Genomic DNA, 23,223 nt, shown 5'->3' with positions numbered 1-23,223 from the left:
TTATATATCTTTATTTACATAGACTTCATTGATATCCCTGCTTGCTGTATAATTTGATTTATTTTGGGACATCAGAAAGAATCCATTGAAGTTGCAAAGGCAACTGCCTACTTGGGCAGCAAAACATGTAGCACAGAACAGAATAGTAAATAAAACTCAGTTAAAAAAACACAGAGTACTTTAAAAGGCAATTATGAGTACTTTTATAAAAGTATACTTCATTCAAATACAAAAATATTAGTTGAAGAATAAGCAAGTCAGTGTTTGAGAACATGTTGCCCCTCATATTCATAAAAGACTTACAAAATGCGCAATGGATTTAAGTTTCTCAAATTTTCTGATGATGGATATAGAAATGTGTGGATATGGGGTGAATCATATAAATTATTTTAAAATATAACTATAGAATTTAGAAATAGAATATGACCTTTTGTTTTGCTTTCTTAATTCAATATTTTAAATAGTAAGGTTTTCTTTTTTAAAATTTTTTTAAGATTTATTTTTTAAGTAATCTCTACACCCAACATGGGGCTTGAACTCACAACCCCAAGATCAAGAATCACATGCTCCATTGACTGAGCCAGCCAGGCACCCCAATAATGTTTTCTTTTAATGTTAGGCCTGTGGCATAAAGCTTATTAAATAGAACAGATGAATTCAAATTCTGGTTCTACCATATACAGACCATCTCTAAGCCTCAGGTTGCTCATCCAAAGAATGAGGGTAGTAATAGTAATAAGGATGTCTATTTAATATAACAGAGGGGCACCTGGGTGGCTCATTTGATTAAGCGTCTGCCTTCAGCTCAGGTCATGATCTCAGGGTCCTGGATTGAGCCCGGCATCAGGCTCCCTGCTGGGGGGGAGCCTGTTTCTCCCTCTCCCTCTGCTGCTCCCCCTGCTTGTGCTCACTTGCTCCCTCTCTCTCTCCGTCTCTCTCTGTCAAAAAAAAAAAAAAAATATATATATATATATATATGTATAACAGTTAGAACTTGGATTCTGGATCTTGGATTCCAATTCTGGTATTACACTTTTTACATGTGTGACCATAGGGAAGTTACTTAAACTGTCTGTGCTATAGTTATCTAAGCTATAAAATGAAAGTAATAATAATAGTACCTACTTCGTGGAGTTGTGAAGCTTAATGCCTTAGTATGTGTAAAAAACTCTTAGATGAAGGTTTAGCATATAGAAAGTGCTATGTGTATTACTACTATAATGTATCTGCTGCTATTTCTCTGAGAATTATATAAGATAAATAGTATAAAAACCATCAACTGTGCCTGGAATATTCTAAATGACTAATAATTAATAGTCATTTTTAAAAATAGAATTAAGTGTATCTAATAATTTAATAAAGAGAAATTATTGTCATTACTGATTAACATAAATCATCAATTATTTACTTGAAATGACTTTTATTATTTCTATAAACATTCTTCAATTTTGACAATGATTAAAGACTGCCTTTTACTGTTTTCCAAAGAAATTCTAATAAAAAATGAATCTATAACTAGTGATGTGATAAATTCATGGTTTATTATACCCCATCTCTATGGCTATTTTGTGCTTACACATTCAGTTTTAAAAGAAAACAAGAGTATTTTCCTCCATAGATCTGATGAAAATAATTTTCAGATAAAAATATCCAAATGAAAACACTTAAATCCTCAATTTTATTTCATCTTTCTTAACCAAGTTACATGTAGTAGTAGTATAAGTAATAATAATTTAAACCAAAGATAATAATAAAAATAAAAGCAATGTAATAATATTCCTCTTAAAAACAAAGAGAATTACCTGTCAGATTTCAATTTAATTCTACACAGCCATGAGGTGACTAATATATCTTTAAATGTCTTGTTAGTTAATCCAAGGGATGCAAAATAAGTAACACAGCCTAAAAATTTAAGCAGCTTAGAACGAGAAAAATATACAAAAAAATATAGGAGATGAGACAATGTAAATTCAGTAACAGTTCAGTGGGGATCACAGAGGAAAATATTCCATACAGTTGAGAATGGGAGGGAAAAAGGAAATAGCACTGAGACAATATTTGAAGGACTGCTAGAATTTTGACAGATCGAGATAGAGAAGGAGTGATTTTACGTTAGTGATTGAAGGCATCTTTGGGTATAGCAAACAATCTAATGTGCTTAGATATTAAGGTACACTTTTTAAGCCTGTGGTAGATATTGATGGAAATATAGGTTAAGATTGTTTTTAAAGTCTAACACAAGGGTAAGACGTTTGTTCTCAATTTTATAGGTATTTTCATTTTCCTTCTCATGCTTTAAAACTCTTTAGAACTCGGGCGCCTGAGTGGCTCAGTTGGTTAAGCAATTGCCTTCGGCTCAGGTCATGATCCTGGAGTCCTGGAATCGAATCCCGCATCGGGCTCCCTGCTCAGCGGGGAGTCTGCTCCTCCCTCTGACCCTCCCCCCTCTCATGCTCTCTCTCTCTCATTCTCTCTCTCAAATAAATAAAATCTTTAAAAAAAAACTCTTTAGAACTCTAACTCTGCTCCCTGAAAGCTTTGAAATTATTCCTTCACTCTTTTAAATTAAATTTTTATTTTAATCAAAGTTATATACTTAACATGGTTTAATAAGTCAAATTGTAGCGAAAGGCTTATAATGATAAGAGTAGTTCTGTTCTATCCACTGCCTAACCCCAAGTCCCACTCTACAAAAACAATTTTTAACTTCTAGTTTTTGAGACTAGACCTCTTAATTTTAAATAAATATACTTTAGTGCCATTTCTTAATTTAAAAGTTTTTTAAACTCTACAGTTTTCCTATTGTGAAGTTGAGTATTTAACTCGCCAACACATGCTGATAATCTGTCCAAAACACATTCACTCTCCCTTACCCTCTCTCTTTTTCCTTTTCTCTTTCCCTCCCTCTCTCACTCACACCCACACACATGCACACACTTCCTCTGTACTATACTCTCAGTATAATTTATTAAAAGTTTTGTTTAAATAAGTGCTCAGTGTTTACATGCCTATGAATATGCAAATATTATTTAAGCTGAACCACATAGTGATCCATGGTGACATTTCTGTTCTTGAATAACTTTTATTTTTTTAGAATTTGTAAATACTTAAGCATTTGCTTAAGTTTCAATTTACTAGCTAGTAATTTTCTTCCAAATCTGAAAGAATTACAAAACATCACCAAATGGTCAACCACATCAAATAATCTATCACTGCATCTATCTTCATATCTTTCTATCTACCTGTATTCTTTCTTGCTATCTATCTATCACCTCTTTGTCTTTAATCTACAATGTCAGTGCTCCTGGATACCCCAGCCTTTCTTTTCTACCAGGATTGATTGATTTCTAAAAACTCTGCACTAATGTGTTAGAAGTCCCTTCATCATTATTCTGACAATCTTATATATCCTTCTTCTATGATAAAGTTCCATTTCCTTGATCACTTTACTGCTGTTGTCTTTGCTTTTTCATTCTATCTGCCTTCCCATTAAAAACAACCTTTATTCCTATAAAAGAATTTTAGTAGGTTTTTGTGAGGAAGAGCAATTATATTCCTGTTTAAGTGAAAACCTCTCTTAATTATAACAGATGATCTAATTCACAGAGACAAGGGATGATATTACGCTTAAATTTTATCGACTAATCACCTCCATGCCTTAAGTCTTGTTTGTATTGTTACCAAATCATTTTTCTATTCAGATTTGGAAGTTGGCTAATTGCCACCCTGATTCCTTGCCTTCCCACATCTAGATACTACTCTTGTCCTTCCTTCACAGTAATGCTCACTGAAAATTTGTCTACCTTTGCTGGCACTTGTCTCCTGAACTCTCCTTCCACAGTTCATGGAAGTCAGGTTTTTAGCTCTACTACCTCCTTGAAATGGTTTGTGTTCAGGTTACTGATGGCCCAAAAGGAGACATTTTTAAACATTTTGTTTTTTCCCCATCTATAATATCTTCAATTCATTAAACTTTCTTAGTATCCTTCTTTTAAAGTTTCTCTCCTTGTGTTGCTTCAGTGGCACTTTTACATTTTATCTTATGGGCAGCCTACATAGGGGCTGTACGTTTTAATCAGAAGTTTATGTAATGTCATTAGGTTAAACAAAACAAAAGGATTGTTTAGTTAGTTCATTCTTTCGTTAAAGGGTGTTGGACGAAGATAGTCTTATGCATCCATTTCCTCAGTTGAATATGATCAAAGTCCATGGGAAAACTCTCCAGACAATCCTTATTCAGTTTGCTTTCCAAACTCTCCCTTTTATTGATTTTTGACTGTAAATGCTCTTCTGATTAATTAGATCTTTCTTCAAATATGTTATTAAAACTTTAGAAATGTTAATAGACTTTATATGAGTGAACCATTTTGTTTGTTAAGTGAATTTGGTTATCCCTGTTCTTAGGGATTACAAGATGATGTTAACATTTAATTTTCATAGGGCAATCTTATTTCCTTTATTTTGTAGTTCTTGGTGGGATGCTTCACTAAATATTTCTCTGGCTTGGTAGAAATTTTTCTTTTGCCTCTCTCTTTCTTCTTTCCTCATTCCTTCTTTCCTTCCCTCCCTCCTGAATTCAGTGTGCAAGGCTCTATGATAGGAGCTGTTTTTGCATTCCTTTTTGCAGTTCTTGACCACAATGATAAAAGGCAAAACAATGGAAAACAAGGGAATATTAGCAAAAGTGTCTGTACTTGATTTCTATTATCTAAGCTATGAATCTCATTTTTGAGTCCCCAACACACTTATGGGTCTTGAAAAAGCCCACAAAATATCACCTCTAACTGATAGATCTCATATAAAGGCCAGAAATAGCTTGTGCCCTCAGAGTCTTATGAGCTCTGACATTTTGGAGTGAGCTGAATTCTAGCCTCTTACCCTTTGCTGTGTGGTAAACCTGGTGTTCAGAAAGTTCAAATAAACTATTCAAATGAAATGGAATATTCCTAATAAATTACAAACTAGAGCCAAATCTTTGGGCGATTCTTGTTGAATCACCCATCATTTAATCAACCCCAACATCTCCAAACTTTCTATAGCATAGGAAATGTGTTTGTTGTTGATATTTTTGTTTTGTTATTAGTTTTGTTTGCTATTCAATGAGATACTTATTTTGGATGGTGAAAAAGAAAAAAAAAAAAAAGAAGAGCAATTGCCTCAATGCTCATTTTTCTCCAAAGCCTAAGTCAGAAAGACTGACCATATTCTGTTATCACATTGACCTTTGGTGGATGAAACTTATGATGGATTTGAGTGCATTTTTCACAGTAATTAGGTTTTAATCCTACTTCTAGAAGACATATATACATCAAATTAAGAGTGCTCATGGCATTTACTTTCATATACTTTCTACATATCTGCATTGAGTTTACTACATATTTGATGAGTTATTTGAAAATTGCCTCACATTTTTCATAACTAAAAATCACTTCTCTCTTCTGTATAGTCCTCAGGCATTTTACATGGTCCCCTATATGTTTTCCATGTAAGAAGGGGGGCTTGCCTCTTCTAATTATTCTGCTTCTTGGGCTGGAGATTTGTACATTAAATTGTTAGTTACTAAATATTAAGTCTGGAACAAGATATGACACTTCAGATATAGCAAAGGTAAATTATGGCATACAGCACTATTATAAGGTGTGCTACTATTTTTATAGTAACTTTACCCACTCTATAACCACAAATAAGTATTTGTCTAGTATGTGTGTCATTTTAAGGAAATTGTGCTGCAGCTTGTAATTACTTGCACTGAAATCCATCCGCTCAAACTTAGACCTTGCACTGCCTCAAATGCGCTTGAGGAAGGGGGAGGAGGGGTATGCTGAGTATGTTTTCTTAGAACTGATTAAAGCCGTTGTATTTATTTTGGTCCTTTAGGAATAAATTTGCTTTACTGTGGGATCAATGAGTCTAGCTGTGTTTCCTTGAAAACTGAAGTACTTATGATGTGGCAATTTAGAGAGAGAAGAGAGAGAATATGTCAGCAAGCTCTTGGTTCTTGGGTTCTCCTCAGTGATAATTTCATGTGTACAATGACTACTAAGTCTGTATTTCTCTTTCTCTCTCCCCCCCTCTCCCCCCCGCCCACACACACACACACGGCAATTGTAAAGTAGGATTAATTGCTTGAACTGCAAGGAGGACTTTCTCCCGTACACCATTTATTACACAACCATGTTCATACTAAGATTGTTTCTCTGCTTGGAATGCCCTTACATCTATCCTTATTAATCAAAACCCTCATTGCCTCTCATATTTATATATCATTTATTTTATAAAATGTTCTCTCATGTTCACTAAAAAAATGGATATTTCCTGTCTTTTTGCTTCCAAGCATTTTGTTGAGTTTCTTTTATAATATTTGGCACAGTTGGCCCTACACAATGATTACGTGTCACCTTGTCTTTCTTTCCATCTAGGCTGTAAAATCTGTAAACTTTTTTTCCATTAAGAATCATGTTTCATATATATATTTGGAATGCACATAGCATTAGCAGGTGTCTGCTAACCAATACTTGGTGCATGTTTATTAACTCACAGCATCAATGCTGTCATTCCTCTGGAAATATAATCTTGCCTCTCTGCTTATGGAAAATTTCTGTCCTTCAGAAATCAGCTCTTTCTTGTCATCATTTCTGGTGACCCCAACCCTCAGTGATGTCTCTTTTTCCTTGTTGGAGAGCTGTCTGGAGGATCAAAGGAGCTGAGATACAAGGAGAATGTCTGGCACGGAGTCAGCACTATGTGAGCATTAGCTCTATGAGTTTCATTTATAGCCTAATGCACAGATAGATGATGTACTCAGGAGTACCTGGTGGGTAAGTGCTCAAGTGGAATGGGGACTTGGGGCTCCTGGCTCTCCATCAGGGTCTGTGAGAGAGTTCTCTAAGTCACTAAATCTGTCCCAAGGTCCCTGTGATCTTGGCTGCCTGGTTAAAGAAATATGCATAAAGAACATTCTGGAATACAGCCGATTTATTATTCACTAGAGCTTAGTTCTGCTCTTTGAGGAAGAACTTTGACTTTCTAGCCTAAGTTCTAAATTAAAATTGAATAAGCAAGTTTCTTGATCCTTTACATTGAGCCCTGACCTTATTCCAGTGTGTCTTTTAAAGACAGAGATACATTCTATAAGGATTGAGCTTGCTTGAGATATCTCTTACTGTAAGTATGGGAAGGACTAAAAGGTTATTGTCATTTAATGACTGCCTATTATTTGCCAGGAAAATATTACAAATATGGGGAGCACTGGTGTCCCTATTAACTGATGAAAGAAAAGAAGCTCATAGCATGTAAATGGCTTGCCCAGAGATACTCAGTAAAGGTAGCATGACAGAGTGTTAAGTATGCCCAGTTCTCGCCTCAAATAACATTGAGTTCAAATTCTAGGTTTATCACTTATTAGTTATGTGATCTTGTTTTAGTTTAGTTACTTAGTTTCCTCATGTGTAAGTGGGATAACATTATCTACCATATGCTGTTACTGTAATGACTAAGACTTTATAAAATGTTAAAAAATAAATTCTTTCAGGAAAAAAATGTTAAAAAATGTTAAATGAGAAGTAGTATAATTTGATTCCAAATCTATGCTTTAGCCTCTACAAGCATGATGCAACATTGATTCAACTCATTCAAAAAATATTTATTGGGCATCTGTTCTAAGTTCTTGGAATAAGTCAGTGAACAAAACAGGCAAGGACTCTTCCGCTTCTGGAGCTTATGTGAGAGCCAGAAAAGACAGTCAATAAACAAAATAAATAGGTAGACTATTTAATATTTTGAAAGAAGATGATAGTACTATGGAAAAATAAAGTGTAGTGAAGGTGGATTGAAAATTTCTGGAGGTGCAATTTTAAGTGGATGATCAGAGTACAGTTTACTAAATAGATCACAACTGAAAACAAAGCAAAACAAAAAAACTTGAAGAAGATGAAGGGAATGGGGAACTTTCCAATAAATAGAAGCTTTGCACAAATTTCCTAAGGTGGGTTGTTACCTGATATGTTTGAGCAACAGCAAAGAGGCCTCCTTGGACAGGGGAAGAGTAAAGAGTGGATGTGGTCATGACAATAACAGGTCCTATAAAACGTTGTGATCCTTCATGAAGACTTTGATTTTTACTGTGCAGAGAAATGAAATTATCTGATGAGTTTTAAAAGGATACCTCTGGCTACTGCATTGAGAATAGATCATAAGGGAACAAGGGCAGAAGCAGAATGATCAGTTAGAAGGTGACTTCAATAACAGTAACACATATGAGAGATGTGGTGGCTCAGACCATGGTGGGAGCAAAAGAGTGGCAAGAAGTGATAATCTGAAAAAAAAAGTGATAATCTGCAGGTGAATCCAATAGGATTTCCTTTCAGATTAGTTGTGGATATGACAGAAAGAGTGGATTTAAAGATGGCATGAAGAATTTTGATCTGAACAAATAGAATGATAAGGAGTCAACATGGCAAAGGTGACTTTAGGCAGCTTTTGTTGGGAATGGGCATTAAAGGAAAGATCAGAAATTCTGTTGTGCACATGTTGAGATGTCTGTAGAAAGGGTTAAAAAGTTGCTGGTCTGTATTTTGGCTGTTTTAGCTTATGTATGTGCCAATGTTTTCTCTGCAGCTTAATGTTGCCTTCTTAATTCTAACATTTATTTTCTATTACTAACTACATTTTGAATTTGGTAATAAAGGGGCTTTATGATATATTTATTCTAAATATCTTGTAATGCTGAAAAATTGAAACTCAATAAATACTTTTTCCTGATTGATTGATTTAAATATTAAGTACTATTTTGCATTAAAGACAAGAAAAGAAAGATCTTTATATTGAAAAGTAATTGAACAGTAACTATCATCATTCTCTTTTATTTGCAAAATATAGTTCTATAAACAAGAAAATCTGTTTTAGCATAAAATATATATTAACAACAGACTATATAATATATATGTGCAAAAAATTTTTATACATATTTTTCTTTATTAATTCATTCTAGGATGTATATAATTATATTTATTTAATTACATATTTATAATTAAAATCTTTTTTTTAGATTTATTTATTTATTTATCAGAGAGATAGAGAGAGAGAAAACAAGCAGGGGGAGGGGTAGAGGGAGAAGGACAAGCAGGCCCTCCACTGTGCAGGGATCCCGACATGGGGCTCCATCCCAGGACCCTGAGATCATGACCTGAGCTGAAGGCAGATGCTTAACCAACTGAGCCACCCAGGTGCACCTATAATTAAAATCTTTAATTATAAATATATTTAATATGATATATAAATGTTTAATATAATGTTTAATTATAACTAAATGTTACATTAATTTAATTATGGTAATATATTTTGCAAGCAAATTATTTCCTTAAGTAAGAAAAATAATTTATTAAAAGAAAAACAGTGGTCTATTAAAATAAAAAAACAGATCAGCTCCTGGAAAGACAAGAACTAGTTATTTTAGTAAAAAATGTAGACTTTGGTTTTACTTTTTAAAGAAAGTATCAAATGAAGCGTACCACATGTGCTGATGATGCCAGTTACTCAAGCATTCATCTTCTTACTCTTGATTCTGGGGTTTCATTCTCTGGAATTCTAATGGAAAAGGCAGGGTACAAATGAAGAAATGGCACTCTTTGGAAATACCAAAACTCCAAAGAGGGAATATACTATTACCCCTCCAGTAGTAATTTGTGGGCTTATGAAAGAACACATGTCAAAGAAGGACTTACTTATGGATTTGAGGGAGATTGCAATATAAAATAAATGTAATGACATAGTTTAGCAAATGCACATGTCCACAGAACTATGACATGTACTTAGATGAGAAAAGATTGAGAAAAATTTCTACAGGTATTCACCTTTAAAAATGGGCAAATAGGTATCTTTGCTCCCCGTAAAAGATAAGATTTAGTTTTCCAGGAAGCTCTTATTTTCTTTCCTCCCTCCTCCTCTCTTCTCAATTTGTTTTTAAGATAAGGAGTTCCATTTTTGCATACAGCTTTTATAGAGCAATTGTCATGCTTTCTTATTGTAGGACAAGAGTCTCTGCCTAATTTGTTTAAGGCCAAAAAGAATTTGTTGTCTCATATACTGAACGTGTAAGGGACTTGAATTAAAGGTTCAAACAAGGGTCGCCTGGGTGGCTCAGTTGGTTAAGCCTCGGACTCAGTTTCGGCTCAGGTCATGATCTCAGGGTGGTGGGATCCAGCCCTGCATTGGGTTCTGCACTATGGGATTCTCTCTCTCCCTCTGCCCCTCCCCTGCTTGTGAGCTCTCTCTCTCTCAAATAAATAAATAAAATCTTAAAAACAAAAAAAGGTTCAAAGGATGTCATCAGGAACCAGGCTCTCTCCATTTTTGGCATTGCCTTTTGCTGGCTTGCCTTCATTTTCACCAATTATACCATGCTAACTGCTGGGAAGCCAGTGGAAAAAGCACTTGTTTCTTTCCCAACTGTTATAGCAAAATCTCATTTTGTAAAATTGCCTCCAACTGGGTCATGTGTGCCCCTGAATTAATCACTGGATCTGGGAAAAATCATTGCTTTCACTGGAAGACTGATGGCTCATTCTGTAGCTGGAGGAGGCATCAACTGAGGATAAAGGAGCACTGGTTTGTCATAGAAAAATGTATATGCAGTTAACAGGTACATAGTGAATGGTGAATGGGCAGAACAACAGATGCCCAGTTGAAGAATATTTATGTGTTGAAAATGGAACACAAAATTCCTTCTTAAGACACTTCAACAAATTTACTCCTCTTTTCGGTTTTCTGATGTATTATGTATCACTATTCTCGCAGACCCAAAACCTCAGAATAGTTTTTACATATCCCTCTTCCTTGGCTAAGTCATCAAGTTCTGTGAATTTATCTTTCATAATGTCTTTTGCACCTGCACTTTTCTTTCCGTTTTCACTGCCACCATTTAAATTTGGGCTACTATTAATTTTTGCCTAGATAGTTGCTCTAGCCTCCTAATTGATCTTCCAGCCTTCAGTTTCCCAATATTTTACTCATATACATCAAATTTTATTTCATTTTGTTTCTCACTTAGGTTTCTATGATTGCTCAAAATTTTTATTTTGTTCCTCAGTGGGTGTAACATAAAGAGCACTGATCTTCCTACAATATTTATCTAGCATCCAGGAATTTTGTCTTAACTATTTTTTGCTTATTAGTTGTTAGCCTTATTTGTGAGCAAAAGTTATCCAAAATTGGGGTGCCTGGGTGGCACAGTTGGTTAGGGGACTGACTCTTGATTTTGGCTCAGGTCATGATCTCAGGGTCATGAGATCAGAGCCCCACTGGAGACCCACTGGAGCCCCACCTTAAGCCCCATCTTTGAGCCCCACCTCAGCTCCATGCTCAGTGGGGAGTTTGCTTCTCTCCCTCTGCCCCTCACCCCACTCACGGCTCTCTCTCTCTCTAAAATAAATAAATCTTTAAAAAAAAAGTTATCCAAAATTGATTTGAATTCAGTGCAAACTCTTTAAGTTTCCCCACAGCTCTAAAATTTAATCAGTAAATGAACATTATCCTATTGCAATTTTAGAGACACAGTATATTTTTTTCTTATGAAAAAATGATATGGGGGGCGCCTGGGTGGCTCAGATGGTTAAGCGTCTGCCTTCGGCTCAGGTCATGATCCCAGCGTCCTGGGATCGAGTCCCGCATCGGGCTCCCTGCTCCTTGGGAGCCTGCTTCTCCCTCTGCCTCTCTCTCTCTCTCTGTCTCTCATGAATAAATAAATAAAATCTTAAAAAAAAAAAGAAAAAATGATATGGTACAGAAATTATTTTAGAAAAATTAGTCTGACTGGGAGTTAGCTGAACGAAATACTGGAGGCAGAAAGACCCATTCAGTGTTACTGCTATAATATAAGCATGATGTGGTAAAGTCTGGAGTAAAGGGAGTAGAGCTTGGAAATAAAAAGGAAGACATATTGAAAGGGAGAAATTTATATTTTACCTCCCAGTTTAATGGTTAGGACTGTGTTATCACCTTTCTCTCAGCATTGAATAACAACCAATATAGCCAGGTCAGAGGAAATCTTCAGGAAAGCCCATGAGTTTGGTTGAACAAAATTGTATGTGGGAGAAGTTTTAGCCTGAGTAATTAGGAGAAGTATAGAAAGAATCCAAAACATTTATTTTCTGTCTTCTTTTTTCCTCTCTCCTTTCTTTCCTTCCTCCCTCCCTCCTACCCTTTCCTCTTTCCCTCCCATCCTCCGTCCCTCCCATCCTTCCTTCCTTCCTTCCTTCCTTCCTTCCTTCTTTCCTTCCTTCCTTCCTTTCTTCCTTCCTTTTTTTTTTTTCCCCTGAAGAAAAGAATTGTTTATTTGGCTTCCTGGAGGTTGTTGTTACTGTTGTTTCAAGAAAGGCAATATGCCAGCTTGTGAGTTGATATCCTGATGATTTTTCTACTCTTAGAATAATATGCCTAATACCTTTTGTAAAAATAATGGTGAGGAGCCTAGCTGCTTCTTCCTTTTCCCACTGTAAATAGTTCTCCTGTTCCTGTCTTCAAAAGAAGTCCGGTGGCTACCAAGACTTATACTTCTCAATTTTTTAGGAAGATTAAACCTGGATTTTACTTACAAAATCTAGGATGGAAAACTCTAGGGTCTTGCTTGATTCTTACTTCACCTCTTTGTACTTATCAGGAATATAAAAACATATTTTAGATGAACAGGTATAAGAGAAGTTTCAACATTCTATGTGAGTGTCACATAATGCTCACTAATGAGACTTTATAACTTATAAAGCACTTCTGCTGATAAATCATATTTAATACTTAGAATAATTTTGTGACATAAACATAACAAATATTTTAAACTTCATGTTATTAATGAGGAAACTGATGCTCATGTGATATTGAAATGTATTTTTGCTTTGCTCAGCTTATCTTATGTTTTCTGGGACCTGACTATTTTCTTTCGGGGAATTATTCTTTGCCCTCTCTTACATATTTTCCAAATCAGAGCTGCCATAATCTTACATGATCTCATCTTGCTGGCCACAAGGATCTCTCTAAGATGGTTGCATGTTCTATGCTGGACAAATATAATAACTCATTCTCCGGCCACAGTAATTCTACAGCCAGTAAATTCTTTGATCAAACCTGGCCAATTAGAGTCTTTCCTTCCCTGCAATTTAAAATGAGAACCATGAGAAAAGAAGGGTGAAATTGTGAGGGGTGAAGTCAAGAGTTGACAGGCAATGCTGCCTAGTACATGGAAGAAGGTGAATCTGGCATACAAAGAAAGGTAGAGATGAGAGAGAAAAGTAGTATTGATTAATATCCTCTAATTCCTCTGGTTCATAAGACAAAGCTCTGTCTTTAGCTAATACAATGTTTGTAACTATACGAACTGACAAATTACCCTTTATTTGACGAATCTGGTTTATGTTGGCTTTCTGTTTCATTGTCTTAAATCAGAAGAGTTCTAACACAACTGAGAATATAAGATCAGTACCAAATAATCCTTAGTTAATTAGTGACAGATGCTGGAATAGACCCTGATTTTCTGATAGTCTAAAGTATACTTTAAAATACTTGACAGTGATTACTTGTAGGACGCAGACACTGTCAATACTCCACCCATGTCCCCTTAGATCCCTTTGCTACTTTTCTGTGCACAGGCTTCCAGTGGGCTTACCTCCCACTTATCTTTTTTGGAGGACTATCCTCAGGCTGTTTGAACCAACTCAGCCTATGCTGCCTGAGAACCAGAAATGCCTGGGAATTATTGCCCCTTGGGGCAGCCCTTCAAAGGACTGACAAGTAGTAGGGCTTAATTCTCGCATCTTTTGGTAAGGACGGCTCTGACGTATGACTGATCTATGCTGTTTCCAGAGTTTCCTTGAAATATTGAGTCAAAGGTACCTTCCACAGGACTTGCTAGTATTGGACCTTTACAAGGCCACCTTCCCTTTTCATTCCTCTAGCAGGTCCCCCACCCCCCCACACACACACTCCTATGGGACCCTCTCAGGGTGTGATTCTAAGGAACCCAACTGAAGATAATAGACTACATTTTCCTAAGCTAAAGAGGGAAACACAGAAGTTGAAGGGTTCAGAAGGAGAGGACTCAGGTTAAGAACCCTGGGTGTGAGATATCAAAAGGAGGTGAAAGAGAACTGTTTGGGAGAGGGACATGAAAAATCACGTACTAAGATGACCACTATAATTGTATTATTCCTCACCTAGAAATGGGAATTAATCAGAAAATTATCTAAAAATATGGTTCAGCCATATTTCCAGTGAATTGAAAGGGTACACCTTCTTTACATGAGCCAAACATTACAGAGCAGTATTTTACAGTGGTGTGTATCTTGGCTTAAAATTTAAGGTTATAATTTATTCTTCTTGGTTTATTTCCCAGTATTCACAGCAATGTCCAGCATACCTGACTGAGGAGTACTGTTGGCTGGAATCTTAGGAAGAAATCTTTACTGAAACCGTTGTAAGAAAGTAATCCTTTCCAAGAGTTCGTGAGTAAAATTACCAAGCAGCTGATTTGCTGATTCTCTGAGAAGTGTTTAACCTCTTCTCCCCAAAACAAATACACAGACAAAAATATTTTCTGCATTCACCAGCCAATACCTACCTGAGCTGTCTATTGGAACCTTATTCAAAGGTAATTGAGAATAAAAATATGGATAATTCCCTGATGTTAAAGTTACCAGAATTCTGAGATCTAAACCAGCAAAATTGAGTTAAGGAAAGTAGTTTTTGATTCAATTATTTAGGCATTTCAGTGATCCACTTCATTTTTTAAATATTTCTAAAGCCACCATACAAAATTTTTCTAATACATTTTCAAAATTTATTAGAAAGAGAAATATTTGTTCATCACTGTTTAATTATACTTGTATATTTTATTTTTCATAAGCCACATATTTTATAGAACAGTTCCAAGCTATTTAGATGCCTTAAATAAAAAGTTTCATGAACACGAGCTTCTGTTCCTCAGTGTATTTCTTGTTTCCTGAATTTATGTTCATATTGAGTGTAGGCTTAGGGGTGTTGTAGGGGGTGTATGTGTGTGTGTGTGTGTATTACTAATTCTTACTGTTCTCTTGATAGAATTTCCATGCCCCTAGTTCTAATAGATTGACCTTTCTGTCCTGACAGCCCCATAGAGCAGTGCTATTCTCATATTCTAGACAGTAATCAAAAGAAAAACCTCAAAAATAATAGTTTTATAAACTTTATTTTTTCTGTTAGACTGTGAGATACTTGACGGCATGAACTGTGACCTCTTCATCTTTGTATTCCCTGACTAGAATGTGAGCGTATAGAAGATGCTCAACAAATATTTGTGGAATGAATGAATAAACAGCTTATGTGTAGAAAGTTCCAAATGGTTAGACTTTCCCCCCACAATCCATAATACTTCCAGGAGAAAAAAGAAATTTGGGGAAGAACAGTGGGTTCTAAGACACCGACTTCTCAATGTTGGACTTGTGTGCTCCTAGAGAATATTAGCAATATAGCTTAGAGGGAAGCACACAGAAAAAAAGTGTGGCTTTTTTTTTTTTTTCCTTTTCTGTTCCTGGAATAGACTGAGTCCAATAAAAAATGTGGCACAGTAACTTTCAAGATGTGACCTATTCCATTTCTATTCCTTGACATAATCCTATTGGTAATTTAAAAACATTGCTATTATTTATATTTTATGTTGTAAAAGGTTAGTTTCTTTTGATAGAAAGATACTGTATAAATGTAATAAGCAATGCAACATAAGAGTCCATGTAAAACTGCAATATAGTGATTGTGCAAGGCTAAAGAAAGCAGTCTGGTAAATCTTAAACACAGAATTTCTGACTTCCGATCCAGGGCTTTTTTCAGTAAACTACAATCCTATTCACTTCACATTTCCTGGATTAGCTGTAGCAAAATATAAGACGATATTCTGCTCTATGCCAATTTCCCAATACAATGTGTAAGAAATTGGGGCACCTGGGTGGCTCAGTTGGTTAAGCAGCTGCCTTCGGCTCAGGTCATGATCCCAGGGTCCCCGGGATCAAGCCCCGCATTGGGCTCCCTGCTCGGCGGGGAACCTGCTTCTCCCTCTCCCTCTGCCTGCCTCTCTGCCTACTTGTTCTCTCTCTCTATCTCTCTGTCAAATAAATAAATAAATAAATCTTTAAAAAAAAAAAAAAAAACAATGTGTAAGAAATTATAGGGGCACCTGGGTGGCTCAGATGGTTAAGCATCTGACTTCGGCTCAGGTCATGATCCCAGGGTCCTGGGATCAAGCCCCACTTCGGGCTCCTGGCTCAGCGGGGAGCCTGCTTCTCCCTCTCCCTCTGCCTCTCTCCATGCTTTCTCTCTTTGTCTCAAATGAATAAATAAAATCTTTAAAAAAAAAGTGTAAGAAATTATAATATATAAATCTAAATTTTACCCAGGTTCCAAAAAGTCATGTAAGTCTCCTAAAGTAACGACAGCAGTATGAAAAGAGGTACAAGAAAAGCAGCTTTAATGCATGCAACAATACTAATGTCTATTAGTTAAATGAAAGAGTGATTATTATGATTATGCAACGTATTTTTTGTAACTGTTTCACAATACAGGTGATATTGTAATAAATATATGGGAACTTCTTTTAGATTAGGGGAAACACTCTATCCTCAAGATTACTACTTCAAACAAATGGAAACCTATTCTAAATTGAGCCATTAAGGAAAACAATAGAAATCTATACTGGGTTTCTTTTCTTATTAAAAAACCCAAATTTAACAAGAAATTAGACAAATATTTTTAAAAGTGTAACATCTAACACACTGTATTAACAGATTGCTCATCTCGTAGCCCATCACATCTGAGTGCACAGTTTTTGCTTTGTTTACTAGTATATTCCCAGTTCTTAGCATACTGTCTGTTGCATGACAGAAGCTCAGTGGGTTTTTGTTGAATCAATTACACTTAATGTATCACTTTGTTGTACTTATTACTGCATTATATGTAGCCATACAATGTAGCTATGTTATCTATACTAAATGCTGTGGCCCACCTTACAACTTCAAACAACAAAGGCAAAATCTGGAGGCACATAATATATTGTTTTCCCACCTGTGTTGAATCACTAAATCATATCTCATAAAAATTAACTTAGCACTCATTATGTGTACAGCTCTGTGTCAGGTATTAGAGGGGTCATCTGGTGGGGGGATACAAAGCTAGAGAACAATCCAACACGTTTTAAAGTAATTTATCATTGTCTTTGTAAAATGTTGCTTATTATTAAAATGGTGTTTACTAAAGGTCATTTTAAATTATTTAAGTACATTAGAGAGAAATATATGAAGTTTTTCAGATGCTAGGAGCAAATTATAAGGACAATCTTAAAATGGATCTTAGAAAGTTTCATTTCTTTCATAGAAAGCTAATATATTTAGAATATAAATACAGAGGTGCCTGAGTGACTTAGTTAAGTGACCAACTCTTGATTTCAGCTCAGGTCATGATCTTAGGGTCATCAGCTGGAGCTCCGTGTCTGGCTCCATGCTGAGCGTGGAGCCTGCTTAAAATTCTCCCTCTCTCTTTGCCCCTCCACCGACACTTGAGCTCATGCTGTCTCAAAAAAAAAAAAAAAAAAAAAAAAAGAATATAAATACAAAATGCTTTGATTAAACTAGAAAATTTCCACACAATAAAAGATATCATCTGCCATTTGGAGGATCTTACAGATGCCCTGAAACTGTACATGCTTATGTAAATATTAGTTTTTTCTGCTTAAGGATTTAGAGAATGTCCCTCTGGGTGACAGTGTAGCTTATTTAGCTAATTCTTGAGCCCCATGAACCAAGGAGAATTTGATAGAGCTTCAATAGATTTCAGAACACTTTACCAATTTTTAGAGCTTCAAACTTTTCTAAAACTCTCCATGCAGTGAGTGTGTCCAAAATCATTTCAGATTTAATTTCAAGATATTTTCTCATCCTAATAGAAAAATGATGCCAATTAAAGGCTTTTTTTCCCCCAAAAAGAATTGTTAGGTGTGTTGATTAAAGTAGTTATACTGCATATACTTTTCAAATTACAACAATGACCAGTACCCCATCCTCAAGCTTCTTACATGCCACCAGCCCTACCTTTGCAAATCACTGAAACAGTTGAATTTAAGAGCTCATCAAACTTTTACTTTGCTCTTCCTCGTTTCAATTTGTACTTTGAAAAAAAACTCTCCTTAATGCAGTCCCACCAAATTTCAGTGTAGGCTTTGGTCTTAAATTCTCCAGAACATATATCAGTGCACATTTGGACACTTTTCATGTCTGTGCTCATTGTGTGGTGTAAGAGTCATATTGCTTCCACTCTCTTTTCAGACGATTACCACTAGTTCACTGCTCCCTTTTTATTACCACTTCTCTGGCCCAACTTCTTTGGAACTTTATGCCAAGATCGAGATATATTTCTACTTTGATAATTTTATTACTTTGGAATTGTGGAAACATGACGTTCACTTGCACTCTCTTTGGACATTACCTTTTAGATTAAGGTATGGTAACACTTAAGAAGGCCCTAGTTCTTGAAATTGACAAGCATGGAGATGAACTGAAAAAAATATTATATATAAAACAGTAATGATATAGGTAATTAGATAATCGATTTAGTCATAGAAGCCCTTAATACTGGATTTAGGGATACAGAATGGCTTTTCTAAGAAAAACTTAAGCAGGCTCAAACTCTGTTCTAGTCACATGCTAGCTCTCCAGTCTCAGTGTAGTGGCCCGGCGTTAATTGGACTTCTACCTCCCCTTCTCCCTTTTCCAGTCAAAGTCCCTAACTTTACTTTGGTCTCTTATCTCTCCTACATTCTCTTTCCACATGTTTAGATGGGGCCTCATCCTTGACTCAAGAGTTAGGGTGAAAGAACGTATCCAAAGTTCACTGGTGGATCTCACTGCTTCAGATCGCAATGCTTAGCTCAGGCCCGGGCATGACACATGATCAGAGCCAAGTAAGAGGCAGCGAGGCTTCTTTTGGAACTGCCAGAACAGAAGTGGTGCTCCATCACTGTGAGTTACTTGAGAGAGGTCCAGGCTAGGCTCTGCAGGAGCCACCTCATTGCCATCTGTAGCCTGAGATTGAAGTCCATTAGAGAAGGTGTAAAAGAGTCCTGATGACATTGTTAGTACCCTGTGTTCACCTCTGCCAAAAATAGGCCTCATTTCGAGAATTCTCAGTTATATGATGCAATAAATTCCTTTTTGGCTTAAGCCGTTTGGGGATGGTTTTTATACATGTACTTAAACTTTAGTGTTTATAATAAATAACTCTCACTGACTCAGATTTTGGTATCCGAATGTGGGAATGTTAGAATAATATATTCTAAAATTTTGAAATTGGATGAGTAGAAACAGTATATAGAGTGGTGAGGTGCCCCTAGACTGGGACACTGGTAATTTTTATTCTTGGTAATAAGATAGCTACTTAGAATATTATGTATTAGATCGTGGAATTTAAACAATGAGTCTATTAAGTCTGAAGAATACAGGATTTTTTTGGGGGGGGTAAAAAAAAATTTAGGATGCTAGAGTATGTTGGTCACCTTTTGTTCTTAGTAAAAGACCTATAAGAAATCAAAAAGCTTAGTTAAACCTGACCTATCTGGAAGCAGGGAAAAAAGAAAATATAATTTTTCTACAAAAAGCCAATTTTGCTTTTAAGGCTTGCTATTTATGATGTTTGAAGGACTAGAAATGGGAGGCATTGCATGATGGAAATGCTACCCAAACTAACAATCAGAGGCAAGGTGGTAGGTAATAATCAAGAACCTCAGCTGATATACTTCCTGTATCACAAGGGGACAATTGCGTCCAGAGAGTTGTGGCAGAAAAGACAAGATTATATAGAGTTTTGTCTAGCCCAGGCTTTCAAATTACCCACTGAGCTGAAAAGAGAAGATGTAAATTCCAGAGCGAACACAGCATTGTGCTGCTCAATAAAGGCAGAGACTACAAATGAACTGGGAAGGTTTTTAGTCTTATTAATTTTCATTCGGGGCTTCTGATATTTGCAATGTGAAGCGGCTTTAACTGTTAAATTTAGTCTCACAGAGCCTTGGTTTCTTATATGTAAAATAGGAAGGACAGTAACTTTCTCCCAGGATGAATTTAAGCATTAAATTAGACCATACAAGTTGGAGGATTAAGCACTTTGCTTGGTACATAATTGAGACTTGATGTTGCAACAAATATTATTGGTGTAGGTAGTTCAGAGTTCCAGAAAAGAAAGCTTAGGATAATTTAAACTGTAATAATTTATATAGTGAATAGTAAACTTGTAGAATTCATTATTTGAAGAAAGAGTACTGATGGTAAATACATCTTTAAAAATAACAGACCCACAATGGATTACTAATGAAGCTAAGATTTTCTATATATACGTTGGTAGCAACATATGATTTAAGTGCCAGTACCACTATTATATAACACTATTATATAACATTGTAAATATTTATCTTTGTGTGTGTTTATTTTATGTTTATATTTATTTTTCTCCCAGCTAGACTATCTTTGTACCATCAATATTTAACATACTGCTTGGATCATCGTAAACAACTATTTTATGTTTGTTAATTAACTAATGAAAATTATTTCCTCGGGTGCCTGGGTGGCTCAGATGGTTAAGCGTCTGCCTTCGGCTCAGGTCGTGATCCCAGGGTCCTGGGATCGAGTCCCGCATCGGGCTCCCTGCTCCTTGGGAGCCTGCTTCTCCCTCTGCTTCTCTCTCTCTCTCTGTCTCTCATGAATAAATAAATAAAATCTTTAAAAAAAAAAAAAAGAAAATTATTTTCTCTTGCAACAATCAAAAAAGAGCCATATTTAAAGCATAAATCTAATCAAAGTAATTATTTTTTCAATGTAAATGCATACTTAAAATCCTCAATAAATTTGTATATAAAAGATTCCCCTAATCCCTTTTTTATTCTAGAGAATTTTACCATGATGTAGAGGGTTACCTGTTTTTCTTTCTAGGGGTTTTTTATACTGACTCTTGTAATGTTTTTTTCAATCTATTGAATTATTTATCATGGTCCCCAGCCTTGGGCCCAGGCCTACTAGTTATACTAAGTAGAATTACAAATTTTTGGTGAGAGTACATGACAAATAAGAGTGGGATGAACTGTGGAAGCAAAAAGTAAAAGAACAAAAAATTAAACTGAAATAAAGCTAAAAATCCTAATTAAATTTAGTGGGTTGAGTTCAGTTTTAGAATGGAAAAGTTAGGAATGTGGTAGAAGTAATTCCAGTATGATTTATTATAGTATAGTTTTGTATACATACTGCAGACTTTCCTGAAAGTACCAATTTTGTTATTTTCAATATAGTGTATAATTTAATACAACTTAATTTTTCTGTTTTTGTGAGATGTCTTATACATAGGAAAATTTTCTTTATTGGACTAGAGATTTCAATTTTGCATCAAAAAACTTGGCATAGTCACACAATGTATTCGAAAACTTTTATTGAGTACTCTTTATGCTCTAAGTACTGTCTTGGTTCAGAGGATACCACAGCCCTTGCCTCAAGAAACTTATAGTCAATAAGTAAAAATGATGACAAAGTAGATAATGACAATGCAAAATGTGAAGTGTTATGATAAAGAAGGCACAGAGAATGGGTACCTACACTAGATTGGGGAAAAAAATTGGGAGATGTTAGAAAATTTTCTGAGCTGAGTCTTGAAGGAGGAGTTAGCCAAGTCTAATGGGTGGGATTGGGATCTGGGAAGTCATTCTCTACAAAGAAGCTGCAATTTGTGAAGGACCATGGTTGAGAGACAGTATGGGGCATTGGAGAACTGCAAATAATTTAGTGTAATTGGAGCCACCTTAGGAAAATGATGAAGCTGGAGACCCTGGCAATGGCTAAATTAAAAGAACTGCAGATACCCTAAGGTTTGAACTTTAAGTTTGCCAGTATCTATTGAATGACTTTACACGGATGGATATGACATGATCCACTTTGTTTTTTAAATGAATTCCTGAACGGATGAGGACAATGTATAAGAAGGGGCAAAATGATAAGCAGCAGATCAGTTTAGCAAGCTATAGTAATCCAAGACCTGATACTTGCCTAAACCAAATTAATGGTGTTAGGATGGAAAGAAGCAGATGAACTAAGAAATACTAAGAACAGAATCTACAATTTTGTGTCTAATTGAATGTTGGTGATGAAGTATAAATTTTTATCTCAGGAAATTAATATATGTTGGTGTCATTCATTGAGATAGGGAATACAGAGAGAGAGATCAAAGTGTAAAATGAGTTTGATTTTCGTTTATGTTAAATTTGAAGGTCTTTTGGGACATTTAAGTGAAAATATCAGGCACTTAGTTTTACTGAAAAGATTGAAGTTATCTTATTCTCCTTTTGGTGATGGGATTAGGGTGGAATACATAACCAAGTTTTTATCAATTAAATGTAATGGTAAATGTCCTGGGGCCTTCTGGGAAGGATTCTCTTGATAAAAAGAAAGAAATTCCTATAGAGAATTCATGCCCTTCTTTCCTGTTTGAACATTGATTTATAGGGACCTGATGCTTGGAACTGCAGAAAGTTTCTTTTGACCATTAGGCAAAAGCAAGGAGAATCACAAAGAAGTGGAACCAGATCCCTGATGTTACTGAGCTACTGGATTTACCAATTCTAGAATCATTCAACTATGGACTTAGTTTAGATGAGATAATAAAAACACATATTGTCTGAGCAACTTTTCTTCTTTGTTATTTGCAGCTGAAGGCATTCCAACCTGAGGCCTGAGAGGTGATTTGAAGATAATTCAGTGGAATGCGTATAGGCAACTCTTTAAACAGCTGAATTGTGATTATGAAGAAAAGATGCTATGATTTAGTTGGAGATATGGCATCAAGTAAGTTTTTTTTTTTTTTTCTTATTTAACGAGCAACATTTAAGAATATCTAAATACTAACATTACAGGGGAAATTACAATTGAGAGAGAAATTTAAGGCAAGAGAATATCATGCATGGAGCTGATTGAATAGGAAAAGCTTTTGGAGGAAGGAGACCTCGTTCTTTCTAACAACAAGGTGATACAGGGAGATAAACATAAGACTTGGGGCGGAGCAAGATGGCGGAGGAGTAGGAGACCTGGATTTCGTCTCCTCTCAGGAATTCAGCTGGATAGGGATCAAACCATTCTGAACACCTACAAACTCAACAGGAGATCGAAGAAAGGAATAGCAACAACTCTC

The 23,223-nt window shown here is 35.7% G+C and overlaps 1 long non-coding RNA gene across 3 annotated transcripts in view; it reads left to right on the top strand.

Annotated features, from left to right (window-relative positions):
• LOC115944115 (uncharacterized) overlaps positions 1-23,223 on the top strand; it is a 220,138-nt gene that overhangs the window by 171,485 nt on the left and 25,430 nt on the right. For all 3 annotated transcript variants that reach the window (XR_014144060.1, XR_014144059.1, XR_014144061.1), the window contains one exon: positions 22,745-22,880. This is a non-coding gene — a long non-coding RNA (uncharacterized LOC115944115). The remainder of the gene's footprint in view (positions 1-22,744; positions 22,881-23,223) is intronic.

The sequence above is a fragment of the Leptonychotes weddellii genome, chromosome 4, assembly GCF_054177405.1.
Source record: "Leptonychotes weddellii isolate Sample4059 chromosome 4, ASM5417740v2, whole genome shotgun sequence".
Lineage (NCBI taxonomy): Eukaryota > Metazoa > Chordata > Mammalia > Carnivora > Phocidae > Leptonychotes > Leptonychotes weddellii.
The sequence above is the reverse complement of the archived record's forward strand: the minus strand, read 5'-3'. Positions and strand labels throughout refer to the sequence as shown.